The following is a 15,288-nucleotide window of genomic DNA, read 5'->3' as shown; positions in this document are numbered from 1 at the left end:
CTCTTAGAAGAAAACATAAGGAAAAAACTCTGTAACATTGACCTTGGCAATGAGTTTTTGGTTCTGATACTAAAAGTAAAGGCACAAAGAGGAAAAAATAAACAAGAGGTACCACAGCAAACTAAAAGTTTCTGTTTAACAAAGGAAACTATGAAAGAAAGAAAGAAAGAAAGAAAGAAAGAAAGAAAGAAAGAAAGAAAGAAAGAAAGAGAAAAGAAAAGACAACTTACAGAATGGGAGAAAATATTTACAAACCTCATATCTGATAAGGGGTTAATATTCAAAATATACAAGGAAGTCCTATAACTCAATAGTGAAAAACCAAGTAACTCAGTTGAAAATAGGCAGATGACCTAAATAGATATTTTTCCAAAGAAAACATACCAATGGCCAGCAGAGATTTGGGTAATGGTGCAGCTGGGGAGACCCTGGCCAGGTCAAGGCTTAGGACACTGGATCTCATTGTCCTTCCAGTCCTTTGACCCCTCCCCCCAAGGCCATTAATAAAATGGTCTGATCTGATCCAAATGAACAAACAGACAACCCACACATTGACTGAAAAGTACATGACAAAGTTCTCAACTTCACTATCATCAGCGAAATGCAAATCAAAACTATAAGATAGTACCTCATACCTGTTAGGATGTCTAGAATCAAAAAGACAGGAGCTAACAAATGCTGACAAGGAGGTGGAGAAAAAGGAGCCCTTGTGTACTTTTGTGGGAGTGTAGATTGGTGCAGCCACTATAGAAAACAGTGTGGAAAGGCTCCTCAAGAAATTAAAAATAGAACTTTCATGTGATCCAGAAATCCACTTATGGGCATATAACTAAAGGAAATGAAATCTGCACTCCCATATTCATTGCAGCATTATTTACAATAGCCAAGGTATGGAAACTATCTAAGGGTCCATTGACAATTAGATTGATAAAGAAAGTAAGAAATGGACACACACACACACATATTTACACACACAATAGAACATGATTCAGCCTCAAAAAAAAAAAAAAAAAAAGGAAATCCTGCCACTTGTGATAACATGGATGACGCTAGTGGCCATTATGTTAAGTAAAATAAGCCAGGCGGAGAAAGACAGACATACTTCATGCTATCATTTATATGAAGAATCTGAAAAGCAAGCAAAAGGCAAACTCATAGAAACAAAAAAATAGAATTAAATTTGCCAGGGGCAGGTGGGGTGGAGGAAATGGGGAAGCTGGTAAAAGGGTACAAACTTTCAGTTATAAGATGACTAAGATCTGGGGAATCTAACGTATAACATAATGATTATGATTGATAACACTGTCTTATGTAACTGAAATTTGATGAGAGAAGAATTTAAATGTTCTCACTAAAAAGAAAAAGATAAATATGGGAGGTGATAGATGTGTTAATTAACCTGACATGGGAATCTTTCACATGTCTACACATATCAAACCATCACATTGTACATTTTAAATATATTACATTTGTCAATTTTACCTTGATATAAAGCTGTAGAAAGCATAGTCCAAACCAAGCTTGATCTCTCTTGACAAGCTCTGTCAAAAAATGTAGGTGTCTCACTGATTATTCTCTGGTTGATAAAATAATAGAAATATTTCTTTTTATTTGTGTTTCTAATAGTCAGCTCTTTACTTTGGTGTACCAATTATATAGCTCTATCTGCTTGTGGTTAGTCATTCCTTTACCAGACACAAAAGATATTCTGTATTGAAAAATTATATCATCAGCTAAAAGCACTTCTTTTGGACACATCGGGAAGATTTAAAAGATGAGTTGAAAAACAGTAGTAAACTTTAAAGACAATAACTTAATGTTCTGAATCCATTGATAAACCATTGGAATGTGTGTGAAGTCAACAGGTGGAGAAAAGTAAATACGATGAACAAAGAAAGAAAGGTTTGCTGTAGAGAATTTGGGGAGCATGCTCTCCTTTTAAGACTTCTGTAAGGCTTAGTGGCCTTGACCTACAATACTTTGGCTCCTCTTTCCTATCGTTCCTTTCTCAGATCTGTGTACAATCCATGCTTTTTTTTCCTATTTACATTTTCTAGTGCTATGGCATGGAAAGGAATATTATCCAAGGGCCAAAGACTGCAGTAGTTCACAGTTCTGCTTCCAGTTCTTCTATTCATCCTGGAGATATTATTCCAATTATGATTCAGATTTCTGTTAAAAATGCAATGGAGTTTTTACAATGTTTTTACAATCACCCTTCCATGTAAATTCAAGCACCACAGGGCTGTTGATGTTTTTGGTAACAGCGCTAATACTTGTACAGGGGTGCTGCTGTATTTGGTGACATCATTTTATGAGGTGGTTTGCTCAAAGTCAGAATTCAGCCTGAGATATGTGCAGGGCTTTACTTTTTTCAGTAAGGTTTTATTACTGTCACAGAGAAGGCCTTCATTATAAACCACTCTCATTTATAAGATAAACTCACATTGGAGTCTGAGGGCTGTATTACAGGGGGGGGGCTCATATTTTTAGTAAATCACTCATCACTAGAGTAAAAGTAATTATGAGACATCTTACTAATCCTTCCAATGTTTATGAGATATTGTTTATGAGTCATTAGTAATGAACAATGAATAAATGAGCTCTTGACAAATAACATGAAAAATTTTCCAACTTTTGTCTCTTTCTTCTAACGTCTTGAGGTTTTTCTGTCACTGACTGATGTGGAGGTAACCTATTTACACTGAATCAAACTTGTTGACATTTAAGTGTTAAAAAAAATCCCACTATCTAAGCAGTAAAAGGAATATAGGAATGACATTCACGGATATTTCCAGCTGTCAACAAGTCAGGTTTCTTACTAACTGTGAGCCCTTGAAGTATTGTGTTCTTTGGATAGAGTGAGAAATACTGTTACCCCAGGTTTTTTTTTTAATCCATATACTTGTCTGTACTAATTAGCAAAATATCGTGAGTCTCTTTACTCCTCCCAGCTCTAATGTGCATGATTCTTCTTTTAAACAATAGCAGAAACATTTTTCATGCATTTGCCAGACAGATAGAATAGGTGATCACTCACACAAAACCAAGGACACCACCATCCCATAAGAAAGAATTTAATTAAAGACCTATTTTTAGTAACTAGGTAAGTAGTAGCACAAACTGTAAAATATTCCTAAATATACTCGTAGGAAAAAGATTAAACAGGAACCATCCATTCCTTTTATCTCCCTGAAGAAAATATAACTCCTCATGTGGGCACTGAATGAAGAAACCGTCACTGATGCCTCAGTAGGACATCTACCCCTACAAGCGACCACTCTGTTACTGAGGAGAATGGGATGAGCTCCATCTGCTTGCTAAAATGATATAAAGGGGTGGTAGAAGGGGGAGGTGGGCAGGGGGTGGGAGTGACTGGGTGATGGGCACTGAGGTGGCCACTTGACGGGATGAGCACTGGGTGTTGTTATTCTATATGTTGGCAAATTGAACACCAATAAAAAATAAATTTATAAAAAATAATAAAATGATATAAAGGCAGAAATGGCAAAAGTGCAGCAAAGTTAATACCACACCCCTCCTCCTTCTAAGTATTAATCTAACTGAGAAAGGAATTCTCACTTATTTCATGGCATTCTAGAAAAGGATGCAAATACTTACTAAAAAGAAAATTGTATAATAGTAATGACGCTTTTTTTTTTTTTTTTTTTTTTAGTAATGACGCATTTTAAGCCAGTCAGCCTCATCTCTGGTCTTAGCTCCACCACTTACTAATTGTATAATCTTGGCAAATTACTTGATTTGTGTGTGTGTGTGTGTGTGTGTGCGTGTTTGTGAGTGTGCTTCAGTTTTCTCATCTGTAAAATGAAGATTGTAATAGCACCTACTCTATGGTTGTTGTGGGGCTTACGTGCATTAGTATGTACAGCACTTGAAACAATGTCTGGCACATACTAACCACTATTTTGCTTACTCCCCCTGCCCTTCTCTGTCTTACTTTTTCAAATAATTTCATAAAATAGCAACTTCCAAATTTTTGAAGATGTTAATCAGTTGTGCGGATCAGGTCACCCTGGAAACCTGAAAGAGATTGGTTTAAGACCAGTGGTATGATATATTGTTTTATGGTTTTTGTAGGATTTAGCACTTTGAGTGTATATGTAATCTCAGATTACATATTTTTTTACTATCAGAATATGAGTTACCTATGTGCATACTAATACGTGCATTGTACAATAAATTGCTCTAAAACTTAGTGACTTACAACAGCAACTTTTTTTTTTTTTTTGCCATGTATGAGGACATAGCTTAGCCTTGTGCTTCTGACCCAAGCTCTCTGATGAATCTGTAGTCTGTTAGCTAAGCCTGTGATCTGAGCACAGGACCAGGGAGGGATCTGCTTCCTAACTCCATTACATGGCTAACTACAATTTCTCAAGGCAGTCTGGTGGGGGGGGGGCGCCCATTTGGTAAGCACCCAAGACTTCCTCACAACCACATTCACTTTATAGGTCATTTTGCCATCAAGAACGTTGTTCCTCACTTTGTTAAACCAAACCTTTTTTTTTTTTCCACAAAGTCACACCCACAGGGTATTCATGTGACATCGGACTTTACTAATGTTGTGGGGAGAATAAGAAATGTTTACATCACAGAAAGTAAAGAACTTGCAATTGCATTTGAGGCTTTTATGTTCTTCAGGCTATTCCATGACTGAAGTTTGTTCTGTGATAATTCACATGGACTGGTACTCAGGAGAACTAGCTGGTTGATCTGCCTCCATTCTCTCTCTCATTTTTCCTCCTCAGCTGCCTCCCCGTGAGCACCAAATTTATCTCACTTATGCACAGCAACTAAACAATTTCCAGTAGCTATTCCCAGTCTGATCATTGCCTAACTCAATCCATTAATATGCTCTGCAGGATCAGAAGACCTTCCATTTTATAGAACTCTACCCCCTAGAAAACCATTATTGTTTTAAATAGCAATTATTCTTCTTTTCATTATGCTCACATTTACTTAAGGTTTTTCAGTTCTTGTTAGTTTTTACCTTTGGGATTTCTTTAGTTCTAGAGTAGAGAAAGTAGAGAAAGTTTATTTTTTAAATGTTATGAAGAGTTTTAATTAAACTTTCTATCCCCTCCCTATTTTTAATGTTGGGAAGCTGCAAAAAAGAGTTTTCTTACGTTTTTATTTTTGCAAAATATGCCTGTCAGTTTCATGTCTGTCTCCAAAACACTTGAAATGTGAACAACTGAATTTATTTCAGATATATGATGTAGAAGACAAGTTGACTGAACAAGGATTGGAGAGGATGTGCTGATATTTTGTTATGTCCTCTGGTGTCATTCAATTATTTCTATAGGTACTCTCAGTTTTCGCTGTGGTATTTATTCTGACTTTTGTTCCCTGTGGCTAAAGTTGTATTCTTTATACATTTAATATATAACTTATAATACATTTGTTGTTTCATCAAATTTAAAATATATACTAATTCTTTGGGTCCTGTAATTGCAAATTGAAAATTATGGTAAGAGAGTTTAACTCTTTCTGCTCAAGATTTACACAGTGCCACCCTAAATTTAAATGTTTTGAAGGCAGTATTTCTTTGTTTCGATGATTCTAAACTATGGTAATCATGGAACAAAAAAAGGCAAATAAAAATATTTTAAAATAACCATATACGCGAGAATATAAAAAAAACAACAAAGCAAATGTATTATTTACTAATAGAAAAATTAGTATTAACAGGTGAGATAGGAATAAAACACTCAATGAAAATTAAACATATCACTGAGAATATGCTAAAAATTTCAGAATGCTAAAAACTTTCTGGTTCTTAACCATATTTTCAAAATGAAAGAAGATTTAAAACCCTAGGTATTGAAAATAACATCAATCATTACACTGCTTTTCTAAGTACTTTTATGAGCATAGATCAATATAAAGTTTTATTTTCACCTTTTCTGCTTTTTCATACTGCTTTTTAAATGTATAAAGTCATATGGGTTTTATAATTCTAACCTTTGAAAATAGCAACAATTATCTAGCTTCAACTTCCTTTGTTGTCATTACACTTAATTCGAATACCAAGAAATATTTTTAAATTCAAAATAAAAAAATAACAACAAAAGGCATGTTAATCTATTAAATCATCTAAGATTAAAAAGATTTTTTTTTTTTTGGAATTCATGTTTATACTAACTTTTGAAATTCGGGGCAAAAGTGATGGCATTGTCTCTTTGCTGGGCACTGTTCTCTTCAGAAAATGTTAGCAACATTTCATTCTTAAAATAACTTCTCCCTTTGATAAGCACTGAGCTGTACACTTAGATGGCAACCATTTAGACAGCATCAAGGAAAGGTTGAGAAAACCTAGGTTTAATAAAAAAAAATATTACTATTACCACTCTTCATTCTATTTGTGTGTGTGTGTTTGTGTGTGTAGAATGACCTCATTTTAATTTTAATTAAATTTTTTTTATTGAAGTTGGATTTGCCAACATATAGTATAACACCCAGTGCTCATCCCATCAAGTGCCCTCCTCAGTGCCCATTACCCCATCCCCTTGTCCACCTCCCCTTCCTCAACCCTTTGTTCATTCTATTTCAACCCAAAACATGGAGTGAGATTTTTGTTTTTTCCATTTAGTGAAGTTTTTTTTCTTTATTAATTTTTTGCCCCCACCCAAAACCCCTCACTCAATGTCCCCAAGCTTATATTCTCTGGATACTTTCTGGGAATGGTGGGTGGACGTTGGCTATCAATAGGATAATATTTCTCAAGATGAATCTTATATTTTATTTTTATATTTCCTACTCATGGCCAGAGGAAAACTGAGAATAAATATGCTGCCCTATACAAAAAAAACTGATCTTTGCAGTCATAGAGCAACCTGTCAAAACTCACCCTCCCAGAAAGTAGTGTATTCAGAATTTCAACTCCTCTGTGACGTTGGTATCATGAGCTGATTACATGTATAAGCCTATTTTCCCTGTTCTTAGCATACAGTTAAATAAACTTTTTCATTAGCACCGTTTTCACCAAACCAGAATAGGGCAGAACCTACAAAAGGTTGGCTCAGGTACAAGGACCACTCGACAGTCAATCACCTTATATGAGATCATCACAAATAGCTTTTATCCTTGTGAGACATTCTTGCCTTTTTGTATTTCATGATTCATTTTCCCAAAATATTTTTACATATATTTACCTTTTTTCTGAGTAACTCTAAGTAGCAGTGAAATTAATAATTATTACAAGTTGCTTGTTGTGTGTCAGACATCGTGCTAAGAACTTTATTTTTGGGGATGCCTGGGTGGCTCAGTAGTTGAGCATCTGCCTTCCGCCCAGGGCATGATCCTGGGGTCCTGGGATCAAGTCCCACATCCGGCTCCCTGTAAGGAGCCTGCTTCTCCCTCTGCATCTCTCTCTCTCTCTCTCATGAATAAATAAATAAATAACAATTTTTTAAAAAGACCTTTATTTCTTATTGTCATCATAACCTAATGAAGTGGCCACTATTACTGACCATATTTTATTGATGAGGAAATAGACTGAGAGAGATTAAGTTATGTGTGAATCACAGAAACTCAACTGCCATTCACTTAAATGGGGAAAGGAGAGTTATTGGCCGACACCAGAAAGCTCACAGATGGAAACAAGAGGACCTTTGGGACTGGAATGGAGGAGGGGCTTAGCCAGAACCTCTCAACTCTCTTCTGTTCTTTTTTGCTTCTTCTTCTCTCTAGGTACTGGCATAGTGATTGGTGGTATCTCTGGAAGCACCTACTGAGACATATCCAGGTACTCCTATCCCCATTGTTTGGGAACCCCTACTTTTTTTTTTTAATAAGGAAAGGAAACAGGCTTAGAGAGGTCAGGGGATTTGCCCAACATCCAACAGTCAGAAGATATTTGTGCTGGTTTTCCCAATTAAGCTATTGTGAGAAAAGACTCTATCTCCAGAATGACTCCTCCATCCACACTGTTGCTTCTCAGCTTGGCTTAGGTCTCTTGCCCACCAATAAACCAACTGCTATGGTTAAGAGGATTTTGTCCTAATGGTTCATCTGAAGTCTAGTGCCCATACCTGTGGTGGGGGATTTAATTGTTACAGAAAGAAGTAGCCACCTCAAAACTTCCCAGAGATTATACCGCAGTGAATAGGGAGGCTGACTAGGAACCTAGCTCTACCTGATTCAAGACCCCAGACTCTTCACCTTACCTATACTATTTTACAGTAATACTGTGTGTTGCTATCTCATTTTACAGATGAGAAAGCCAACATGATGAAATCAAAACATCTTCAAATTAACATGGCAAGAAATAGGGAGAAAGAAAACTTGACACTAGGTTTTTCCATCTTTGACCTAGTTTTTGTTTTGTTCACTCTACTATTCAGCTTCCTTGTAGTAGGTGATGGAGTATTATCATTATACTTATTTCTTTTTTTTTCATTATACTTATTTCTAAGGAGAATTGGTTCAAAGCCTTCCATCATGTATAGAGGTAGGGAAGTACAAGGATATAGTAGTAAAGTCAGCTATGTGTTTAGTTTCTAAATCAATTTGCTAAGGTTACCATAACAAGGTACCACAAAGTGAGTATCTTAAACAACAGGAATTTATTGCCTCATAGGCCCGGAGGCTGGAAGTCTGAGATCAAGGTGTCAGCAAGTGTGGTTTCTTCTGAAGGCTGCAAGGGAGAGTTTCTCCTCTGCCTCTTTCCTAGCTTCTGATGATTTGTTAGCAGTCGTTGACATTCTTTGGTCTGTAGATGCCTTGCCCTGATCTCTGCTTTTATATTTACATGGTGTTCTCCCTGTGTATGTTTACACATTCCAGTTTCCCCTTTTTATAAGCATGTTAGTCTTATTCGATTGGGGGTCCACCCTATTCCAATATGGCTTCAACTTGACTACAACTATGACAGCCCTACTTCTAAAACTGTCACATTCTGACATGCTGAGATAAGGTTAGGACTTCAACATATAAATTTGGGCAGGTGGTGGGGGCGGGGCGGGGACTGGGAGACAGAATTCAACCCATGGTAGCTTTCCTAGTAAGAAAGAAGCCAACAGAAACGGACATAGCTTTTCTACTAAACAAGACTTTCATTGGCCCTTTTAAAGAGGGAAGTAATTAGAAATCTAGCCTCAAAAAAAAAAATCTAGCCTCAATAAGGAGTCTGGAGGAAAATTAAGTGGAATGATGGGAGAAAGAGGTAGTCAATAGGTGAGCTTGAAAGAACTGGAGTGTGGGAAAGTGGGTGCGAGGTAGCAAAAGCATGTTGAGTTGACCAGAGCACCCTTTAGAAAAACTTTGGATCAACGTGTTGGTGGTTGGGTGTGATAAAAAAAAATGCCATTGAGATTGTAGAAAGTAGGTAGGATAGCTAAAGCAACAGGTGCAAGGAGTCAACTTTGGCCTCATTATTAAGATTAATCATTGGAGGGGCTGGTAAAAAACATAAGGAAAAAGAAAAAGTGAGAGATCAAAGATTAGAATGCAGAGTCATTCTTGAATTAATCAAGAGGTTTAGCACATTATGAATAACATCTTTGAATCTCCTTTTTTCAACAAACCATTTCTGCATATTTAAAATGCAATTAGTGATTTAGTTTTCTGATATACATTTCCTGGAAGACAATTGTATCTAATCAACTCTGCGTAAAAACACTTTTTTAGAATTTATAAATAATTATGATCCATATAATGTGAAACTGAAGCTTCATTATTAATGGGGTTTGTGGGTGAGCTAATATATGTTACATGCTTAGAATAGTGCCTGGCACATAGCAGTAATACGTAAGAGTTTGCTAGTATTATCATGCGACTGTTAAGCCCTCATAAGGCAAGTTAAATAGAACAAAATATAGGTGCACTAGGTTTGCTCCAAGTCTCTGCCACCTTAATGAATTCATTTTCAGATGCTCCCATAGCCACCCTTAATTTTTTTTGAGATAATGCAATTTTGAAAAAAATCCCAATATTCGTATATGAAACATAAGAAGCAGAGGTGTTATGCTTTTCATTTATTCATTCAACATACTATTGACAAATTGAATGCCTAGTATTTTCAACTTCCTAAAATCCTTTATTAGTGAATCGCTAAAAATTATAATAAAACATCTAGTAGCATAAAACATTAGTTTGAAATAAATGTTTCAGAAAGTGGAAAGATAAAATATTGACAATTTTAATTCATATTAATTTTGAAGTGATAATGTTGCATTTTGATGAATTGCCATGAGAAAGCATATTAAATAATTGTGATATCTAAGATTAAGCCAATGTAATATTGCAATGTAATGTGTATTGCGTATAGATATGTTATTCATATAAGTACGTAAGTTCTTATGCCTGTACTGAAAACTGTTAAGGAGGGAGGTTACAAATGAAGTATAAGCCATGTTTCCTGTTACTGATATTAATCACTTTAGCATCCTTGTATAATGATTTTACTGGAAGTTTTATACCAAGCATCACTCACCCATTTGTATAATTTTAGTATAATCTGTTTTTGTGTTCTTTGTCCATCTTAGGTGCTCAGTTAATATTGTTAATATTATTATTGTTGTTGTTTTATGTGGTCATAAGTATGATGTCTACAATATAACCACTTAATGAGTTTTTAAGACCATTTTTAAAGGCTCGTGTACCATAATGTCCAACATTTATAATTATAAAATCATACTCATAATAATCATTACTAAATCTATGTTTCTCTGCCTCTTCACTCTTGATTTCATATGGCACATCTATAAATATTCAAAATTAATAATGGCATACTACAGTAGTTTTCTACCTGGCTGTACATTAAAATCACATTGGATGCTTTTTTCCCCCCAATACCTAGAGACCATCTCAAACCAAATTAAATCAGAATCTCTAGAAAATAGTGTTATGCACTAGCAATATATAGAAGTTTCTTGGGTGATTCTAATATGTACCTAGGTTGAAAATCAGATTAACAATATGCTGCTTTAAGAATAAATATATGTAATATGAAAGACTTGAACACTCAAATATAAGGTGACTTGCTTCTGTGAAGGATATCTTTTGACAAAAAATTTAACATTCCATTTAAGCATGCGTGGCAACAAAGCAGTGTTCCTTGGTACAATGGGGAATATAGGAATCATAAACCAGTGAGCTTATAATCAAACCAAAGAAAAATATATCAGCTGACATAAAAATATGAATTCTTAAGTCAATTTGCTCGTCTCCTCTTACTTTGTGCTCTCTCTCTCTCTTTCTCTCTTGTCTTTCTCTTTTTCTCTGACTTTTGCTATTAGAGCAAGAAAAACTGAATCTCACACTGTTTCTTTCAGCAGTATTAGCATGGCTATTGTGAGCTGATGATGGAGCATGTTACTTCCCTGCCACTAGAAGAAATTCATGTGAGAACACATTAGTGTGCATTCCTGTAACACTTTTATATGTTTATTGAAACTTGCATAGCTTTATGTCTTAAAAGTTAGCTATAAAATACTATTTTGTTTTTTATTTATTTAGGCTTGTAATTTCTTTGCTTGTAATATAAATGACCAACAGATAAGTTTAGAAGCCCAGCAGAGTAGACTTTTATTTTAACTGGCAACTTAAAGAAAATTCTGACTTGGAATGGCTAAAATCAACAACACAAAAAACAACAGGTGTTGGTGAGGTTGTGGAAAAAGGGGAACCCTCTTGTACTGTTGGTGGAAATGCAAGCTGGTACAGCCACTCTGGAAAGTAAGGAGTTTCCTCAAAATGTTAAAAATAGAACAACCCTATAATCCAGCAATTGTACTACTAGGTATTTGCCCACAAATGTTAATTAAAGGAAATACATGCACTCTGATCTGTATAGGATTATGATCTACAATAGCCAAATTACGGAAGCAGCCCAAGTGTCCATCAACTGATGACTGAATAAAGAAGATGTGGTATATATATGTATATACAACAGAATATTACTCAGCCATAAAAAAGAATGAAATTGTGCCATTTGCAATGATGTGAATGGAGCTAGTGAGTATTATGCTAAGCAAAATAAGCCAGTCAGAGAAAGAATTCACTCATATGTGGAATTTAAGAACAGATGAGCAAAGGGACAAAGAAAGAGAGAGAAAGGCAAACTGAGAAACAGACTCTTAACTGTAAGAACAAACTGATGGTTACCAGAGGGGAGGTAATGGGGACATGGATTAAATATGTGATGTGGATTAAGGAGAGCACTTGTGATGAGCACCAGGAATTGTATGGAAATGTTGAATCACTATACTGTACACCTGTAACTAAAATGACACCATATGTTAAATAACTGGAATTTAAATAAAAACTTCAAAAAATTCTGACTTGAATACTATGCCTTTAAGCAAGCTTTTTGTTCAGGGATTTAAAAAGTTAGCCCTTAAGCAAAAATGAGTTGAAGTTGTTTTGAAGATACCTTTATTTACCTATTAAATAGACTATACATGGCTTTGTGTATATATAAAATAGTTGTAACTTGGGGATAATTTCTATGGAATATATGTATATATGTCAGCATTATTTTAAATATTCTCAAGACTAAGGGGCATAAACCTTTAGAGTGAAATAGCAGGTGGAATTCCCTACATATTTAAACTTTGTTTTCTATTCTCTCTTTCCTAGAATCTATTGCTGAATTAATGTGAATTACATGAATTTATGAGAAAAATTCACAATATTCTAATTTCCTTAACTGCATTGTATGGACACAGAAACGAAGTAGATCAAAAACTAGCCAAAATACTTTTATTGCAAAATACTCTCTCTCTCTCTCTCTCTCTGATCTTATTTTCCTTGCTTTCACAAGTTAGTGCCTTTAAGTACACAAAACCTGTGTCTTTAAAGTATATACTTAGAATATTAAATGGCTAAAAAGAAGGCTAGTACTTAGTTCAAATTTTGGATATTTTTAGTCATTTTTTTTTCCTGACATCTTGAAAACAAAGCTTTTTTTCTGCTGCCAAAGTCCATCTGCTTCTCAGTTCATTAATAGAAATTGTTCCTATTAGGATAAAGCTAATAAGACCATGAAGTAGAAATGCAAACAGCCCTTTTAATTCTAACTTAGAACTACACTGTACTCTCTGACTAGATAGGAAGAACTCTATTAAATGTCTCTTTTAACCGCCAGGGAGTGAATACATTCAATCTTCCTTAGGTTTGCAGCAGCTTTACTCAAAGAAATTTGACCTTCCACATTGGTTCCTAGGGGCAAACAAACCCAAAATTCCACTTGTAACTCTTTAAGAATGTTTAGAATTTAATAGTAGGCAAATAATTTACTTAAAAAAATACAAATAGGTTTTAAATATTATAATTTCAGGGAAGCTAACCTTTCTTTGTAAATTGGTAGTTGGATCACATTTTGAGATGGGGGAGTAGGGAGCCATGAATTTTCATTTCCCTACTTAATTTGGTGAATCGGATTAAAGAAAAACTAGGGTAAAGCATTTATAAAAGAACTGGAGACTCTCTTTCATCATTTTTGAGGCTTTTTCTCTTTTCTTTCAAGTTCTGAAAACTTGATATCACTGAGATGTACCTTGATATTTCCTCCATTCCTTTCATTGAAAGTCCTAACCACCTCCAAACATCTAGGGAAAAGGCTCTGTTGGCTCTCTCTTTCTCAATTCTGGGAATATTATTCTTAATATTATTCTTTGGCAGTTAGGTCAACCTTGCAGAGAGAGACAAGTCCCAAACTTTACTGTTCAATCAATTTTGCATTCCTATGGGGGGGTTTTACTTTCACTACCCATCCTTCCTTTCACCATATTCAATTGGCTTTTAAAGCAAATCCTTGGGAGAATGGGGATGGGAGTGGATAGAAGAAGGAATGTGCTAGGTAAAGAGTCTGAGATTTGGAATCAAACTGTCCTAGGTTTGAATCCCTGTTCTTAAAACACGACTTAACTAAGAGACTTTGAACAAATTACTTATCTAGTCTGAATGTCTCAATTCTCTGGACAGTAAAACTGAACTAGTAATGATCTCATTGCTTCTCACAGAGGAGGCGAGGAGGGAACAATAAAAACAAAACTGGTAGGCTTCTGTCTTTTCCATTTCATCTCTAATAACATTGAGGTCCTTTCCCCCTAGCACCTTCCCTCATTTTGCCTGAAAATGTGTTTAAATTTTGCCCCCATCAAGTCTTAGCCCAACATTCTTTCCAACATTTTATTTCCTACAAATATTTTCCATTTGGAAGGTATGCTTTAAGGATGAACTCTTAAAGAGCTATTCTCATTAGAGAGGATTTATGCTTAACTATGGGAAATTTCACAAAAACACACCAAAAGTTGTTCTAGTTTCAACTCAAGAGTAAACTTTTATACGCTTTTCAAGAAGCATTGTGTAAAATTGGTTGAGAATGGTCTTTGAAAATTATTTGATTAGTAAATGTGATCTAGTTACTTAATTATAGTGTTTAGCTTCTGTAAAATGGGAATTACAACAGTACCTAAAACATAAAGTAACATAAGTTTATATGTAACATAAATTTATATGTAAAGTACTTTCATAGTCCCTGGTGGTCTAGCTTTCACTGTTTTTACTTAGCATAATTTAAAATGAGGTATAGTCACTTGAGTCAAGAATCAGATTTGATTCACAAGTTAGAAATGTACCTAGTTGAATCAAAAAGTCGCCTTATCCATGGATTATGTGTCTAGGTGAGCTTCTAGTTACTTACTCACTCTACTTGGCTCTAGCACTTAAGTTGGAAAGAGGGACAAAAGTCAGCTATCAAATTTTTTAAATATTAGAAACAAACAATTAAGAAAATAATTTTAACAATAAGATTTCATTTTAAATAGTGCCAAACTACACAAACTACATTGGAATAAATCTAACAAAAATGCACAAGACTGCTATAAGGAAAACTTTAAATTATTGCAGGCAGGGATTAAAAAGGACCAAGCAAATGGAGATATATAACATGTTAATGGATTGGAGGGATGAATATTCTAAATATTGATTCAACAAAATCCCAATAAAAAATGTAAAATGATAAATTGACAAATGATTTTGAAATTTATATGGAAATGCAAATGATCTAAAACAGCCAATAATGTTTAAAAGAAGAACAAGATTGGAGGACTAACACTACTTGATTTTAAAACTTTTGAAGCTATAATGATCAAGGTGCTTTCTTATTATCTAACACATCAGCATATAGATCAATGGAATTCGGTTAGTAGTCTAAAAATTAACCCACACATACATATTTAATTGATTGTCAATAAAGTTGACCAGGTGAGGTGATTTCTTGGAGAAAGAAAAATTATGGTTCTTGTAAACTGGATATTC

Source organism: Nyctereutes procyonoides, unplaced genomic scaffold, assembly GCF_905146905.1.
Source record: "Nyctereutes procyonoides isolate TBG_1078 unplaced genomic scaffold, NYPRO_anot_genome, whole genome shotgun sequence".
In the NCBI taxonomy this organism is placed as follows: domain Eukaryota; kingdom Metazoa; phylum Chordata; class Mammalia; order Carnivora; family Canidae; genus Nyctereutes; species Nyctereutes procyonoides.
This window is presented reverse-complemented; position numbering follows the sequence as displayed.